This window comes from Notolabrus celidotus, chromosome 9 (genome assembly GCF_009762535.1).
Source record: "Notolabrus celidotus isolate fNotCel1 chromosome 9, fNotCel1.pri, whole genome shotgun sequence".
Classification (NCBI taxonomy): domain Eukaryota; kingdom Metazoa; phylum Chordata; class Actinopteri; order Labriformes; family Labridae; genus Notolabrus; species Notolabrus celidotus.
In genome coordinates this window covers 30,212,036-30,230,311 of record NC_048280.1, presented here as the reverse complement: position 1 = coordinate 30,230,311, position 18,276 = coordinate 30,212,036, and the positions used below count along the sequence as shown (strand labels likewise).

At 41.5% G+C, this 18,276-nt stretch overlaps 1 protein-coding gene across 1 annotated transcript in view; it reads right to left on the bottom strand.

Moving 5' to 3' along the window:
• sema4c (sema domain, immunoglobulin domain (Ig), transmembrane domain (TM) and short cytoplasmic domain, (semaphorin) 4C) overlaps positions 1-18,276 on the bottom strand; it is a 114,811-nt gene that overhangs the window by 61,616 nt on the left and 34,919 nt on the right. Inside the window, exon 2 of the mRNA XM_034693048.1 lies at positions 13,594-13,721. The gene's annotated coding sequence lies outside the window, so the exon portion shown is untranslated. The remainder of the gene's footprint in view (positions 1-13,593; positions 13,722-18,276) is intronic.

The window sequence follows — 18,276 nt, the reverse complement described above, 5'->3', positions numbered from 1 at the left end:
TCATCATATGGTGAGTTAATGTTTAGAAACAGGATGATTTATGGTATTTGATATTCTGCGTTTAATCACATCACATATGTTTTATTTGTCAGATACGTCTTTGTATGCTAATCCCTTTAAACCTAAAGACACTATCATTAGCATGAACTGCAATTTGTCTTCATTGTTAATTAGCAAATGTTAACATGATCATTATGCAGATGGTAAACATTAGACCTGTTAATCTCTGCGTACTAGCTTTGTCATTTTTTACATTAGCATTGTCATGCTAATGTCAACATGCTGACATGAGCAATTAGCTCAAAGAACAGCTTCACACAGCTGTTGGCATGGTTTGAGCCAGGTTTTTCATACAAATGGACTCACAAACAATAGAACTTTCTGGAAATGTGTCCTAAACTTAAAAAGACCAGGAAGTGTGTGCTAATACCACGGAGAAAATGACAATTGATTTACGAAAGATCAAGGAAAAACATCCCGTCAACAGGTTCAGGGCGAAATCATACCCTGGATATTCATGAATGTGTGATGGTGTTTTACTACCTGTGACCAGGGGCTTAACTCCAAACAAGCAGTGTGTGTCACAGAGAAAGAGAAATGTGGGCTGTAAAAGAGGAGTGGTATGATTGGTGGTGTGGTTCAGCTCTTGAACTTTCTCTCACACTCAACTCTTAAAGTTTAAAACATGATCTTTTCACACACGTCTTGTCCCAAATGATAATTTGCGACCCGGGTTCACCTACTTTCATTTTTGTGATTCAAATGATTTCAGGGAGTTCAAAATGTTATCTGGGAGTCTTTGAACCCACCAGAGAGCCTTGGGAGGAGATGTATCATATGATAATTTCCTCCAATTTAGATGAATATTTACAGCAGAAACGTTTTGATCAGAGATCAGCCCCTTAAAAAACGGAGGTCTTTTAAAACAGTTTTGGAGATTTAAATCTGAGCTCACACGCTGTAAGTCGCTTTGTAGGACGGCTGAAGCTTAATGCCTGGAATATAAATGCAAAAATATACAATGGATCCAGTAGTCAGGGTACATCAAAGAGGAGATTTTAAGGCTCTGGGTTCAAGTCCAGAGCAAAGTGGCAATGGAATCAGAGTGAAAAATATCATGTTACAGCGCTCGCTGCAAAATTGATAACTTGTGGGATGTGAGGGAAGTCAACATGGACTTGAGCATTTTCTTGCTTTTTCGTCTCACTTATTCATACAGAGCTGCAGAACTGTGTGTGCAACCAGGCTGAAAAGACACAGCTCTACACCCAACCCAGACGTTTTACAGCTATACAGCAACAAGAAAGGTGCAGGCTACAGAGCTGATGCTCTCTTTCTATTCAGTGTGGAGCTAATGGAGCAGACATGGACACCTCATTGATATTGAAACATGCACACACCCTCCCTCATCATTGCAGCCTCTATACAAAGACACAGGTGGACACGTACAGCGGTGTGTATTTGTTTCTGAGTATCTGGCTGGTTTGAAAGGACGCTTTAGAGCAATACCATGCATGAGTGAGTCTGCATTTAAGTGATAGCGTTAACTAGCTTATTTGTAAATATAGGTGTAAAAGCATCACGCTGACCAGCTCACATTAAAGAGCTGTGTGTTTGGTTGTGTGCGCATGGAGGTGCTGGAGCTGGCACAGATGAAAGACCGGTAATCAAAGAACAGTTTGATGGGCAGCATGAAGTGTTTGAATGTGTGTATGAAAGTAGAAGATGAATGCAAAAGATGAATGTGCGATCATGCTCGCTGTAGTGTCCGTCCAAAACATCCAAAAGCGTGTGAACATTTTCCAAACTGCTCCCATCAGTACGAGAGCCACCCATCAATTTTCACACTCTTGAGTACATGATTTCCCATATTTGCACACGATTAATAATTTCCTAACCAGCGGCAAGACATCAAGTTAATGTCATTGACTTTCCTTCACATTGTGATTGGAATTCACTTTCCTTCTTAATTATCTAAAATTAAAGCAGAACCAAGCACCACATTTAACTTTAAACAACCTATTTCCACTCGATGGAAAGGCAGAAAGAAAAAAAAACCTCCCACGAGAGCTCGCAGGGTAACATCTTAGCCTCCCTGCTGCCTCCCCCCAGCACCCTGCTCTTTCATGTCCCTCCCATGGGAGACTTGCCAGGCCCTCAAATCTCCATCTTCTCTCCTTTCATCCCTTGTAACTCTTTCTCGTCCACCCACATTCACCCATCCAGCCCCCCCCTCGCCACCTTGTCTGTGTCATGGTCTGCTGGTCAGGCGTGGTCGGCTTATAATTCTTTGATCGGCGCTCTGATCCCCTCCATCAGTGCCAGAGGCTCCAGCTGATTACAGATGAAATGGATCTGATTTGGACTCTGACTGCGGGCCAAACACCTGCTCAGACCAGGAGTAGTGATAGAAGAGGAGATGCAGGCGAGATGAAACCAGAGAGACTGATGTCCAGCTAATCACAGAATGAGACCATCTGTGCTTCTGGTTTTGAGCATACGCCTGATGGAAGCTGATCTCACTTTGGTATGTTTCTGAGAACAACTGAACGCTCGGTACAAAGCTACAACAGTGGCTGATCTCCAATTTAACTGATCTGAGTATTTTTGGAGGCAGAAATCAGGGGCAGTGTTTTTGACATGAAAGTTGTTTTGGGGATATTCCCCTGATGAATCTGGTAAAGCTTCTGTCCTGATATAAAAACTGCTGACATATTTCAGATTGAAAGGGAACACTCACGGTGCTGAATTTACAGAGAATATCATTTGAATTATCTCCGCAGTTGCCTTCAACATTTTTGTGTCTTTCAGCTCATTGATTTAGTTTTCTCATTAAACTCAGTGCCGACCACAGCAGACAACAGTTTCCACATAAAAACCAACTGAACACCAGGAGCAAATATCAGACAAACCAGAGGCGGTTATCCAGCTTCACTACCTCAGTCGTGTCAAACTGAACCGTATGGAGTTAATGATATATACAAATATAATTCAAAGCCATATAAACATGTAATTTTAATTCTTAAGAGTACAACAACAACAAGGCTCTGCTGCTTTTTCAGTCGATGCCCGAGGATGTTTTCTGTGAAGCACAATTTAAACTTTCATATTAACATAATTTTCATGTGTAAAATCATTCCGGTCTTTCTCCCTCCTTCCCTCTTGGTCGGCTCAGACGGCTACACGATCAAGTGAATCGAGTCAATCAGTGGTTGGTGTTTTTCAGATGATCATTTATCCTGAACATAACCTGTTCTAATGAAGATTATGTGTTAAGAATAGTTTCTGGTCACTTCTGTCTGAGAAGAGAACCATCTTCTTTGTACTGCAAATGCAGGGTTAACCCTGAAGTTACCCCAATAACCAAAAATCCAGCATCATAGCACAGTCTCCTGGTAAGCATGTAGTTGGTAAACATGGAGGGTTTAGTGGCTAAAAAGCCAGATCTCAGGGAAGTGGGAGCCAAAGCAGAGCTTAAAGGAGAAGGAATATTAATATCATTCAGGTGGAGACCCTTGAAGCCTCAAGGGGCTGAAAACCAACCCTGAAGAAATTTGCCAGATTGAGTGAAGATTTTTGACTGTTAATATATTGTTCTAATCATTGGTCTTCATTGACTAATTACATGCCAAAAATATCAATTATTTTAATTTAAGCTTTTCACCTCATTCCTATGTAGCAGCTTCGGGCAAAATGTGCTAATTAGCAAAATCGGCTCATTTGACAATTTGCTACCTTTGCAACTTTTTTTTTTATAGCTCTATCTCTTTTTTCAGCCTCTACATAAACTAATCTCGATTCAATAAGGGGAAGTACTGGTCTTTGTAGTTTTGGCGATTGCAGTCTAATCTGTAATGACGAACCACGTATATCAGCAGGTGTTTGCAGGAGAATCAGTCCATGTGGAGAGCAAAAACAGGCAGAATACACACACTGGCAATGACACTACAACTCCCATTGGCAGTAATCTGATGATGATTTTTTTTATCTCTACAAGTAAAAAACTTCATCCAAGTGCAGCTAAGAAGCCAATCCAGATAAAAAAATTACAACTTCAGCAACAAATGTGCTCGGCGCTGTGCTACAAAAGCTAATCAGTGGCAACATTTCCAGACTTCCTGGAATGTATCACAAGTTGTTTTCTTCTTCTCCTCTCCGGGACACAAAGATAGCTTTTGAACTTTTATACACATCTATTTCATGACGTTAAGACCCATAAATTGTAAGTACATCACAAGATAACCATTTTTCATGATGCTGAAGTAAGACTGAAGAGTCAAGCCTCTGTGAAAATGTCTACAGTTGAACTGAGACCTACTTGGAACAGATGAACGGCACTACTCCAGGGGATGTAATGGACCAAAAAATGATGGCATTTACAGAGCAGATGTAAATGCCACACGGAAAAAAGAAGTCTTGGCTAGAAGTCGGTTAGCACTAACCGCTGGCTAATTGCCAAAAAGATGACTTCTGTTCCCAGGGGCATATAAACGTCATCAGATGAAAACAAAATAACTTCTATACATTTAGTTTGATATGACTGAAAACCTTTTAATTATGTAGTTTAGCATCTTTATAAATGTAATGGGGATTTAATTTTCTGAGACCAAAAAAGGAGGCAGCATGCCAGTTGCCTCAAAAATAGGACGAAGCTTCACAGTCAATTTTATAGAAGACAATTTAAATTGACTCAAATCAAATAACCTAAAATTTCCTTTCAAATTAGCAGAACAAGAGATTAGTTTTGTTTTTCTTGTTTCTTTATCAACGGAATAAGAATTTGACAAGTTGAAAATGCAAGTCATTAGTTTTGTTAGAACAAAATACCCCAAAACATAAAGTTAAATAAGCTCAAAATAACTGATAACATGATATATGAGCAGGATTAATCCTTAATATGGACTTCTACATCATATTCTGCTTCTGTTTTTCAGAACATCCACAGAGATGCAGGTAGTTTTAGCTGAATCTGAAATATCGAAACTGCAACAAATCTATATTTAAGTGAGTATAAGATTCCAAGCAGGAGCAGAGTTTTTGTTTACATTGACTTATGATTTGAAATAACAGCAACATATAACAGAGCACTTGTGTGTGAGCAAATACAAACTGTGTTCTCCCCTCTCTTAGGTTCTCCATGTAGGGCCCCCTCTCCTTTCTTCCCTGGTCGACCTTGTGCTGTCAGCTCAGTGCATGTTATTTCTGAGGATCACACATGAGTGCAGTGAGAAATGGTAAAAAGCCCACGTGCACTCTGCCCTCCCTCGACCTCCCTGCCCCGTGTGCAGGCCGGAGGGGGATGCTGGGATAGCGCTCTGACCTGTCATCAATGAACATGCATGAGTGTGGGTGTGCTAGCCCTAATCACCATGCAGTCACAGGTCGATCAGCCTCGCTTGAAGCGATGGCCTGGCTTATACACTGTTTGTGGTGCATACTGAAATAAATATGCACAGTTCCAACACTTCTATAAATGTATGCATGTACATTCATATGCATACCTGGAGCATAAAAGTTGTATCACGTCATTTGCACACCTGCAGATACACACACACACACACACACACACACACACAACTCAGAACCTGCTCCCCACACACCCGCACTCTAATCAAATCACTCCAGAAAATATGCTCTTTCCCCCCGCCAGCCGCTTCCAGACAAACAAAAAGCAGACAAACTTTCTGTGTTTTATTTCAAAGCTCATTAAAAAGTATTCACTGTTGTACGATTTAGCGCTGTAATCAGCTCTGAATAATAGAAATGGTCGAATTGACGCCTGCGGGCAGCCAACGTACTGTCTCATTTCAGAACAACAACCGCTGGGCGTGTGAATGCAAAACACTATGACACACACACACCCACACACACTCTCTCTCCCTCTTGCTTTAGCTTCTCTCGCTGGCTGCCAGTCTTTTGAGCACTCACAGTGTACTCTGGCTTGGGGAGGCCGCCTACTATGCACCTAGGGGGGCTAATTGTCCAGCACGGCTTGCACCCTCCCACTTGCTATGTCCTCTCTCCTCTCCAAAGCGCTGTTCTTTGTGCCTTTCTTTCGCAGGAGTTCACGAGTTCATGCTGAGCCCATAGCCCTCCATCCCAGTGCGGTGCCACAGGGCAGAAAGGTTACACCTAGCTGGACTCCTATAGAAACAGCCTACACACCTTGATGGGGAGGGAGGGAGAGTTATGCTGATAGAGAGATGAATAGAATGACACTAGATGAAAAGGTAGGACTGAGAAAGAAAAACAACACTGACCGTAGAGAAAATGTTGAAGGATAGAGTTCAGGGTAGTTCCTTATTCATGGACAGTTTTACTTTAACACCTTTCAAAGGAGCCCTGCAGAGCTTTAAAGCTGTTTTATAGTAGGATTTTCCATTTATCATCAGAACATTTATGACCACAATTAACCATAGATGGTCCATACTCATTCTGCATGCATCAACACTATGCACAGCTGTTACACCAATACCTGCCCAAGGCCCATTTTCTCTTTTCTCCAGTATGATCACGGAGTCTGAGTTTAGACTGTTTTCATGTTGGTCAGATGTGGTGTGTCTGTGAGCTCAGGGACAGTCTGTGTCAAGTTTAGTCTCATAGAGACGTGCCACATCCACAAACGGAGACGTGTATTATTGTGGAGGAAAACACTAAGAAGTCACAACAAATAAGTCTGATGAGGCAAGAAACACCAATTAGTCATTCAGACTGGTTTTTAAACAAACCTAAGGATAGCCTGTGAACGAAAACATGTTTTCCTTGTGCGCTGGAATCTATTTTTACCAGGTTTGGATCAGGATATCTGTACGCCTGTGACAGCCAACATGCACAAACCTACTGCAACTGAAGACGAAGTGTGTTGATATAAGACTTTTACATACTTCCACTTCAAGGCGGGACGTTGTGCCCCAGTTATGCCTCATGTGTAACGCACAGAGACATAATGGTGGGGTGTAGTCGTTCTGCAACTGATCTGATGTCAAAGGTAACAGAGGCATAACAGAGGGAAGACTCTGCAATGTGTAACAGCTAAGCCAGCAGGGCGGAACAGCGCTGTGTGTGTGTGGAGCTGCTCCTGCTGTATGTTTACAAGTCGTGCCTCATACGTGTCTGCAAAGCCCTAGTAGAAAGGGGAAATTACACACTCGTAAACCAATATTAGGCCAAAGCAGAGTTCTGTGTGTCAGTACAAAGACGTGATGACAGCAGCCATTTGAAATAAGTTCACTTTTGGTGCGCTCACTAATTAAAAATGAGCTAAGATAAACCTAAAAATGTGAAATTGTACCAAAGTTCAAAATTATATTTTTTAAGTAGTAGATATCCTTCTTTTGTTTTTTCTTTTTTGTTAATAATCTTAATGCAAACCCTTTGTCAGCATAAACAACAGGTTTAGATCTCTGCTCTAAATAATGGCTTACTACAACCTGTTTTATATCCCTTTACATAATGCAGTCCTGTAAGGCAACAGGGCTGTGATGCTGCTCCGCCGTCATCACGCCTTAATGATTTTATATTGATCCTGCAATGGCATTAATGTCCCAGTGGATTATACTCTGCATGCTCCGCTGGCTCACAATGATCCTGGTTTGCCTCTGTAATGCCTCTGTTATACCTGCACAGTGGTTGGACAACTTGGTCCCATTATCACGTGTCTGATGGAAAGTGTTACAGGGGTTTAAATAGCATCCCTTGAACTACCCGGCTTACTGTAACAGTGGCAGCATAAAGAGATCAGTCAACAGACATCACAATGTGAGATATTCATCAACATCTACCTTACACTTAGCCAACATTAGCCCCCTTGGACTACTGGTCATCAAATACTGGCGCAGCAGAACAAGTTTCCATTTTGTAAACATCAGGGGGACGTGGACTCCTGCACCTTGTGGCGATTACATACTTTTACTTCTTCTTTGCTTTCCTTTGCTTTTTCTTACTTTTTATTCATAAGCTATTCAAATCCCCGGAGGGAAAGCAAAAGCTGTGAGGGGAAATGTGAAAAACACTTTGCTCTGATTAAACCCCCACTAACAGTAAAAAGTACCCTTGAGCAAGGCACTTGACCTAGCTACAGTCAATGTGCTCAGTGACTGAGAGAAGTCTGGAGACAATGAAAGACCGGAGCTTCTGGTCCCAGGCAGTTCCTGCTGGCCAAAATTAGCAGAGTGTGGTTGCACTGGGCAGCTCTCAGGAATGAACATGCATTACTGTAAAAAAAAATGCAAAGCAGGACGTTTCTGAAGTATGTACAAGTGTGTGCACACTCAGCAGGAGCAAATCCTCCCCAGGATGAAGAAATAAGAAAAAATCTGCAGACGACAGCTATAGGATCAGTTAGAAAAATCAACGGTCATCAGCTAAAAATGCACCTGGCAGACATACAGTGCAGACAGGTATGAGCTGAGGAGAAGACAGGAGAAGTGAAAAGTGAGAGGAGTGAGAAGAGAGTGGTGGGCCTCGGAGCTCTAACACAGGGTCTATTAGAGTCTGATTGGGCCCATTAGGATGGAAAGACGATATGCTAACTGTGAGCAGCGCTCCTCCAGCTCGGCTATGCATTAAACACTGCCCGCTCTCTATTTTGTTGAACGCACAGGCTGATCGATAGCAATGAGGAGTGAGGAGAGGTGGGGAGGTGAGCAGGAGAGAAAAGAGGTCCAGGTTTACGGGAAGATAAGCCTGGATCGATAGATAGACAAGGACTGCTGCTGCGTGCAGGGAGAGGACGGAGGAATGTGAGATGCAGCAGATTCACACTCGTTCACCTCATCAAAAGTGATGGAGGGGAACCTCTGTGGGTGTGGGGGAGAGTGTGTGAGAGTGTGCCAGGAAACTTGGGCCAGTATTATCCCTCGCCTGTGTGTGTAGATATATATTTATGTGCCTGTTATTGTATTTACGACTGGCAATAGAGACCTCTTGCCTGCTTACTTCAACAAAAGTAATGCAGCTCTTGAAGAAAGGCCATTACTCAAATGATGCTGATGTGATTATCAACCCTAAAATCCTTTCAAAATAATACACATCATCCCAGATATAAGTCCAAGATAAACCCATCCTTATCAGTATACTCTGGTTTTCTAATGCAGAAAGAACAATCGTTTCTATTTGCTAAAATATTTCAGATCCTTTTAGCGTTCCTGTTTTAGGAAGTTGAGGTTAGGGCAACTCATAAATTGCTATTCCATTGTTATCACGATGTACATTCACAAATACACATCACAGTGGTCCGGATTTATTTTATTTATTGCTGTAGAAACAGAAATATTATTTTGTGAGCAAGCAATGCTTTGTCATTCAGCATGCGCACATTTTCTACATATGCACCGGAGGATGCAGGCATGAAAGGGTCACGCTTTCAGACCATTTTGATACAGCCAGATAAAGCTCACACTCAGAATAATTAGTGCTGGTTAAACCGTTATTTATCTTGACTCTAAAGAAAGTTTCCAACACATAAAAAAGCTGATAGACTTAAAAACAACACATCACATTTATCTCATATCATGCAGGTCTACTTAAGACACTGTTTGTGAAACTCAGCTCTACCTGATGGATTAACAGCACCGGATGGTTCTCTGTATGCCACTGAAATCATTTTAATTTGAAAACAGTTTTAAGTGTTGAAAATGACTGGAAGTAACTCAAGAATGAAAAACAAAATTCGTACAAAAATGATATCTTGAGAAACAGATGGAGGATGCCTTTTGAAGCTTTTTATGTCTGACCTCGAGGCTTTGGTTTTGGATTTGTTCTGAATAGTGAATCATGGCTGCAGGATGTGTCTCATTTAGGCATGGGGATTCTTCATTTTCCATTGGTACTGATACTACAGTATTATCAAGACTTCATAGTTCTTATCCACTTTTGTCCACTGTTAATACTTTTCTAGTATCTGGTAGAAAGATGAGATGAAAGGCTAATGTGTCTCTAACATTACCTGTTAGCTTTTGTTGCTTGAATTAAAATGGTCTATGCTTTAATAAGCATGGCTGATACCAGATATGACAGAATAGTAGAAATAATGACGTTTCGCTAAAGAGTTGCATTATGGTCACTTTACGCATTATAATATCAGCCAATGCTACCTTGTTTGGTTAGCTAGCTAGCTTTTATCCTGCCAATTTCAACACATATTTCAATATTTGATTCCAATTTTTAACCAACATGACTTGTTACAAAGTTTTGGTGTGCTAACTATGTCTGCTTTGAAAGGAGGAGGAGCAGCAGCAGCTAATGATAATGCTAATTTGATGCTCAGAGCTGATGTGCGTGATCATGGTTGTTGTGTCCCACCCTTGCAGTTATTTTTTTTGCAATGTAGACTGTTAATTAAAAACGTAACCAGGCAATCGATGTATGTTTGCGCACCAGTGGTTAGATTTCAATGACGTGACTCGACTTATGATTAAGTTGCGTTGAAGGACTCACAAGGCGCCACTGCAGAATTGATAAATTCAAATGTTCGGATTTATTCGTTTTGAAAAATGTGTGTGTGTGTGGGGGGGGTGTTACCAACCTTTTTCTCTCTGCAGTACCAACATTTATACAAACAGGAATATGGCAGAGGAGAAGTGTTTGAGGTGCAGATAGATGATAGAATCAGTTTATTAAAACAGATAAGTAAAGAAACTGTCTTTATGATAAGCCAGTGTCAACACAGACTAGCCACACAGTGCAGCTAATGTATGCAAATGTTTCCCTGCTGTTTGAGAATTTACAGCAGCAGCTTGTGTTGTATTACACCAACCTCTTCATGCCGGGTTGTGTTAGTGCTCAATAAATACAGCAGCTCCTACATTGTGGTTGGCTGTGTATCAGGGTGTGAGCATAAGTGCAGTACATTTATTTGTGCATGCCAGACACCTGTCACAGTGCCTTGATGTACATAACCTCTGCCGCCATCTCTCTTGCACTCTCCTCCACTACCCCCTCCTCCTCCTATCGCTCTCTCCATCTCTCTCCTCACACAGTCATCTCCCCCTTAAATACCCCTTTTCTGCCCTCCTTCCCCCCATTTTTTCCTCCCCAGGATCTGGATGTCTGTGATGGCACCCTGTCACAGAAAAGCTATTTATGATCGGCAACCAATATCCTCCCTGAGATAAACACACACTGTGAGAGACACAGATAGAGAAAAGAGAGAGAGAGATCCAGAATTATTAGAGAGAAGGAAGGATAACTGCATTGTGACAGTGCGTGAAAGAGAACACGCACAAACACACACACCTGCAAAAAATATGGATTGAGGAATAAAGCAATGCTGCCTGAGGCAGTTTTTTCACACCTCTGTGGTTTTGTGTGTGAATGTGCATGTGGCAGGTTGTCGCTGTCCTTCCGGTTCATGTGAGACCTTCTCTTCTACCTTTGGTGCTCTGTAATTTGTAGGTGGAAGTTTTCAATTACTTTAATCATAAAGGAATTGTACTTCATTTTCCCGAAACTACTAGTCGAACGAGTAATTGACTTCAAATGACAGACTTTCAGCAGCAAATTATATCCTGTAACTCTGCAACAATGAGAGTTGGGGCTCTAACTCGAGTTTATGAAAGTTTTTCTTACTGTGACACAGAATAAAAAAAAATAACTTTCAATGAAAGCCAATAGAAGCTAATTCAATTGTTTAGTTAGTTTCTTTGACACAGATACCAAACGTAAAGTAATGTTGTACTTACAGCGTAAGATCAATGTCCTTCAGTGCCTTTTTAATTTTAATCATGTTTAGCTATTGCATGTTTTCATTGATTAAAATAATAAATAATCCACGATTACGAGCCGTCGAAAATGCTCATCAGAGCTAACTTTAGCCTCCTCTTCTTTGTGTCAAACTTAAAGGGATAGTTCTTCATTTTAAAAGAGAGGTTGTACAAGAGTATTACCCTCAGGGGAACCCGGTCAGCTCAGACCCTTCATTGTGAAACCCAAGAACTCATGCTATGCTATCAACCACTACAGACAGGGACAGCTCTACCACATAGTTTAGCTCATTTTAAGAAACTCCAACACCAGGGCTTATGTCGGTGTAAGTGTATGCTCTGTTTACACATTCTTCAGCACTTTAAGGTCAGAAATACCATTCTTTTTTTTTTGCATCATTATGGTCTTGACACGTAAGTAATCCCCTACCTGCAGCACACTGATCAGCTAATCAGGTGTATGATGTATGAGTCAACGTGACTTTTTCCCAGTACACTAACTTATTGTGAATTTTGATATTTTTGTATCTGAGTTTGACAAAGTTTTAAGCAGTAAATGCTGTAAATCAGTCTTCCTGGCTTCCTCTTCAACAGCTAACACAGTTTATTTTGATAAGGTCATCGTATTGTGTGGATCACGGGTTGTGTCATTATGCAGTAAAAGTTGTTCCACGTAATCTAAATTAGTCTAAGACAGTCTGACCCACACACTAATATCAGTCTAAAGGTGTGCTCTGTTTAACAAATATTTTAAAATATTTTAAATGAGCGTTTTGATTGGAGTTTCTCAAAATAAGTTAAATTACGTGGTAGAGTTGAACCCATCTGCAGCAGTTGATGGCCTAGCTTCTGTTCCAGATCTCTAAACGGTTTGTCAACAAAGTGGCTGACAGATCTCTGTGGGTAACACACTTACTACTAACATGCACCTCATACAATCACAGTTAAACCAAAAAGAACTGTCCCTTTAAAGACACCATAGTGGTTTCCAAATATGTCACCATTAAGCTTAATTACAGTTCAGGTCTAAATGTCTTTCCAAAGTGCTCAAACTCATTTGGTGTTTTTCAAAAATGTAATCAATTAAAAAAAAAAATCTATCAAGTCTTTTTGTTAGTATCTTGTTGTCTGGGTGGTTGCACCCTGTTAAGAGAGAGCTTATAAGTCATTTAAATTAAAAGTGCTGACAATTTCAATGTCTAGTATTTTAATGAATGTAGATGAAAACTTAAAAACATTGCAGTGCATCTAACAGACATCACATCCATTGTCAGGTATTAAAAACCTGAATATTAAGGTCTGTATCATCAGCGAGGTCACTTTTCTTCTAACAAAGCCTTCTTCCCCTTTTCACTCGAAGGCTTCAGGAGACACATGGCCGTCCATGACTTTGACTCACACACAAGATAAGGATGAGGTGTGAGCACCCTCATTCACATAATCTCACACCCATAACCTTCAGCAGCTCTCCTAACAAGATGCTCTGAAATCCAATATCCTACCCAAACTCAGCTTTTTTTCCTGTCTCTTTCTCCTTTTGTTTGCTTCTTTCTTATCTTCTGGCTCTTACATCTCCCTGCTCGTTCTCTTTGTCTCACTGCAGCATCATTTCATTCTGAGACTACCTGAAAATACCTGTAATTTACACATCCTGTTTGTGACAACTGCCACCCCTCCCAGCCTGCTCTTTCTTTCTCTTCCTTATATCAACTTTCATTTATTTGAGTCTTCACTCATTTTACATAACCCCCCCCTTCATTCCTCCTCCTATCTTTCCTGTTTCCATCTCATTTACAACAAGTCGTGCAGTTAGCTGAGGAAGGTTTCAGAGCAGGCAGAAATACTGTGTTGTGTTTTTCTTCTCCACCCTTTGTTCTCTTTTTACTCTTACTTGCTTTTCTTCTCCTCCCCTCGCGCGTCTGTGTGATTTCTCCTTAATCTCCTGTTCACTTGTTTTGCCTCGGTCTTCCTCGTGAATGTTGAATAGAGACTCTCGGCTCAGATGAAGGTCACATTGGGCTAAAGGAGAGAAAGAGAAGAAGAGAGGGGTAATGAAGGATGGGGGAGGAACCTTATGTGTGTTTGTGTGTTTGCACATGTGTGTCTGTGAGAGATTAGCAAGGCTGCTTTAATCATTGTAATGTCTTTTTCAGTGAAAAAAACGCACAACAATAACTATGCCACAGATAGAGACACAGGTCCACACACACACACACACACACACACGCACACACACGTAAACTATAACTGAATAGAACTGCATGCTTACAAAAAACACACCAACTCTGAGAAACAATTGAAGCATGATTACATCAGACTGTAGCACAGTGAACAAATCAGCCATCTATACGTCGACTGTATAACAATAAAGGGTGATGAAGCCTTTGTTCTATAAGTGAAGCAAAATAAGGAATGTGTTTGAAACCTGTTTTACTTTAAATGTTCAGGGATGTGGAAAACCCTCTGATGTGAAGAAGTCTAAGAGAAAAAAAATACTACTTTATTCTTAATGTTTCAACTTAACATTTTAGGCCGGGGAAAGCTGGTGACTAAAACTTGTGTCATGGCCTCTCCAAACTGGATGGTGGCGTGATGATGTGTGTCTTTAAGAGGCGCCTGTGGTGCAGTGGTAGAGTCAGGGTTCGATCCCAGGTCCCACTGTCGAAGTGTCCTTGGGCAACACACTAAACCCCAAACTGCCCCACTGGCACACCCACCAGTGTGTGAATGGGATTAATTAATACTGATGGGCGCTTACATAGCAGCCTCTGCCATCATTGTATTAATGTGGTGTACATGGGTGAATTTGACATGATATGTAAAAGCACTTTGAGTGGTCAGAGGACTAGAAAAAGAGATAAATATTTAAAGTCAACTTCATAGCTTCACTCACATGCCCACTTATAGTCAATTCCTGCTCCAAAAACCCTGAACTGTGATGTCCAAAATGTCAAAATCTTGCGATGAAGCCCAAAGATGGAAGCCGCCATATTGAAAACAGATGCGTATTACAAAAATCAATCCCCGTACGGTAATCACAAATAATGAAATGATGTTCAGAAACCATAACACTTACTGCTTTGTGCGAGGCTTTATACATATATTAATCTGCTGTTAAAATATGCATTTCAATACAGGCACTACGGTTTCCTTGGCTTTTACAGCCAGCCTCAAGTGGACATTGGAGGCAGTTTTTGGCACTTCTGCATTGCTTCATTTTTTAACACCAGAGGTTGCTGCTTGGTGTAAAGACTTAAGGGCTGTAGGTGACTGAGATGGAAAACAAACCACGTACGCTAGGTAGCAAGGAAATGGGTTGCACTGGTCACAAGAGCAAAGGAGAATTTGAAAGGAGTTATTTTAATGCAAACAAATGTGTTACTGTGTAGCAGCCTTTGAAGCTTTAGTAGCAAAGCATTATTATTATTTATAGTATTATTTTAATAAGAGGCCAAGTTGTCTCAAAATATCAAAGTAGACTCCACAAACATGCCTCGAAATAGAAAAGCTGAATAAGAATAACCATTAGTCTCCAAAGCCAGTAGAACAAAAGCTAGCCTCTGCCTTGTGATTGATTCTCTGCGGCTTTCAGAGCTTTTTATTTCACCCCAGCAACTTATTTCCCATGACACTGTGTTCACATGATTGAACCTCGTTTCATTTAAGAAGTACATACTGACACAGGGACAAAGCAATAAGTAATCTTGTTAGCTGGTAGAGCAATAACTTTACTGAGTGAATTCAAAACACACATTTGATCCAGTGGCTCATGACGGGTGCAAAATCATTTCTCCTAAGCGAATTAAACAAAAGAAGGTTACGTAAAAGTATCAAAGTAGATTATACAATGTCCCAATGTGAGGACAGCTAGCCTGTCAATGAAATTATTTTGTGCATCATAGTTCATAAAAGCTGAGCCTGATGAGAGCATGTGCATGATTTTTTTATTCTTAATATGAATGACGTTCAAACTTTCTTCAAATGAACACACATCTACACAAATACACACACACACCTGAACCCTTGAGGCAGAGTTCTATCAGATCCCAGGGTTCACACTGCAGATCACATAACTTACTGCCAAGTCCCCGCCAGTGTGTGTCTGTGTGTGTGTATGTGTGTTGAACCTAAGATTCATGTCAACATCAATGGCCCACTAATCACAATGAGAGCGCCAAGGGCCAAGCGGACACAGTCAGTAACGTATGGGCCAGCTAGTGTTACACACAGGGAGCACACAATGGCAACAGCAGAACCTCTGACACCATCATAGTTCATCTGGCGCTGTCAATAAAGCAGACACTGGAAACTCAGACACACTCGGCACACACTGCTTTGCACTTTATCGACTGGGGAAGCTCTGATGTTCATCATGTTCACTTTATTGATCCAACACACATTGTGGACATCCACAAAACTCTCACTAACAGGAAATTGGAAATCGCTTGTTTAGAATTTAAGGCATATGCAAGTGAACGGCCCTTAAATGTTACAAAAGAAACAGTGTCCTGTTAAAGCGTGGATTGCCATGCCTTTTAAAGTACCTCATAGCATTTAAACAGCTCAATTATCCAAATAAGTAGACATGTTTACTCAACCTATAAAAGAGTATTTAATCCTTTATGGTTCTTACTAGCCAGTGACAGCGTGAATCCTGCTATTGACTTGCTTTTCTAAAGAAAGGGAACATCCAAAGAAAGCATAAATCCTCTTCTGATACTTGCGACGAAATAAAAAGCTGCTTATGTAAAAAATGTGAAAACCCTATTTAACAGCAGGTCGTCCAAAATCAGGTTAGTTTAATTAAATGTGCTGGAGAGTGAATTTAGACTTAATGAGGAAGCTTACGGCTATGAGTAACACACCCTATAAGCACGGAGTGTGTGTGTGTGTTTGTGTGTGTGTTAACTTCTTCTGGAGTGTTTAACCCTTCAGTGAGTGTCTCCACCTGGGACTTAAGTGGCAGCTCGTCTACTGAAGCTTTAAAAGCAGAAGAAGAACTGTAAAGGAGCATCTTCCAAAATGAAAAACACTGCTGCTACAGAGACCAGTGGCTGGGTTTACCTATAGAACTGGATTAACTCACACACGCATACACATAAAACACACTTTTACGTGGGACTGTGTGACAGCACAGCAGCACCCGGGCCATCTTTGGTGGATTTTTCCTAAATAAGTAAGTCATCCAGACCTCAGCTTTCCATTTGCTTCATCCAAGAGAACACAGCAGCCAAAACCCTGCAAGGCTCCACACACACACACACACACACACACACACACACACACACACACACACACACACACACACACACACACACACATACACACATTGACACGCACACACATAAAAATGCACAAACCCATGCACACATATACTAAACACAAGCCAAAAAGGAAGAAGAGGGGTGGAGTGGAGGGGGGTTGGTTAAAAAGCAAGGTTTCAAGAACACCTGCACACACACACACACACACACACACACACACACACACACACACACACACACACACACACACACACACACACACACACACACACACACACACACACACACACTAACTCACACATCTACACTCACATACACTTCCAGCTGCTGGCTGCCTGTGTGTTTGACAGGCAGCACAGTCAGGAGCTGAGTGGAATCTAGCCAGCAGCATGTGAATCAGCAATGACTAACAGTTTAAACCTGCACTTCTTGTGCTAATCGCCTGCATGCTTATTGTAAATGTGTGAGTTAGTGTGTGTGTGTGTGTGTGTGTGTGTGTGTGTGTGTGTGTGTGTGTGTGTGTGTGTGTGCATGCATGCATGAGTGTGGGTGGATATCTTGTGCACAGATGTGTGTAAGTGTGTCCTCTCTGTGTATGTGTGTTGACGTGTTAGCCTGCTTGGTGCCATGATATGAGTCTTCTCCATCAGGCCCAATTGTGACAGGCCCGGCCTGTAATTGCTCTGCAGCAGATTTGACATTGTCTCAGCTGACAGCACCCTGATGAGCAGCATAAAAGTGGAGTGACGATGTACCCGTCACTTCCTCCAATCTGCTTCGACAAGAGCAAAACTTTGAGCTCCGTTTGATCGCACAAGACAACGCGATGGGATGCTAATCACATGCAAGAGGCCCGAGCTTTGAGCACGTGCCAAAGTGTGTGGGTCTGTCTTGTAAGGGTGCGCAGATGTGTGTGTGTGCCAGTAATGGCAGCTCTAATCAGTAGCAGGATTGGAAGAGGCATGTGGCAATAAAGCCCAACAAAATGCCTGCCAGTCCCTATTAGAGCCAAGCACTCTCCCAAAAACTGGCTGAGGATGCACACACCACACACACACACACGCAAACACATATCTACACGCACACTCCATCTTAGTGGACATCTGGCCAAAGTCAAAGCCAGATTTGAGGGATGAACGCCAGCTTCCAACCTCCTCGCCGCCCCACCCACATCTTCAACACCACCGCTACTCGCACCACTTTATAAAAACAAAAAAAGATTGAGCTGCAGAGCTCTACTTCGGAGTCTTTGTCGTCCACAGTGATTTAGTTGTAAACTCTGACCCCTTTAAGTGCGTCCCATTACTTGC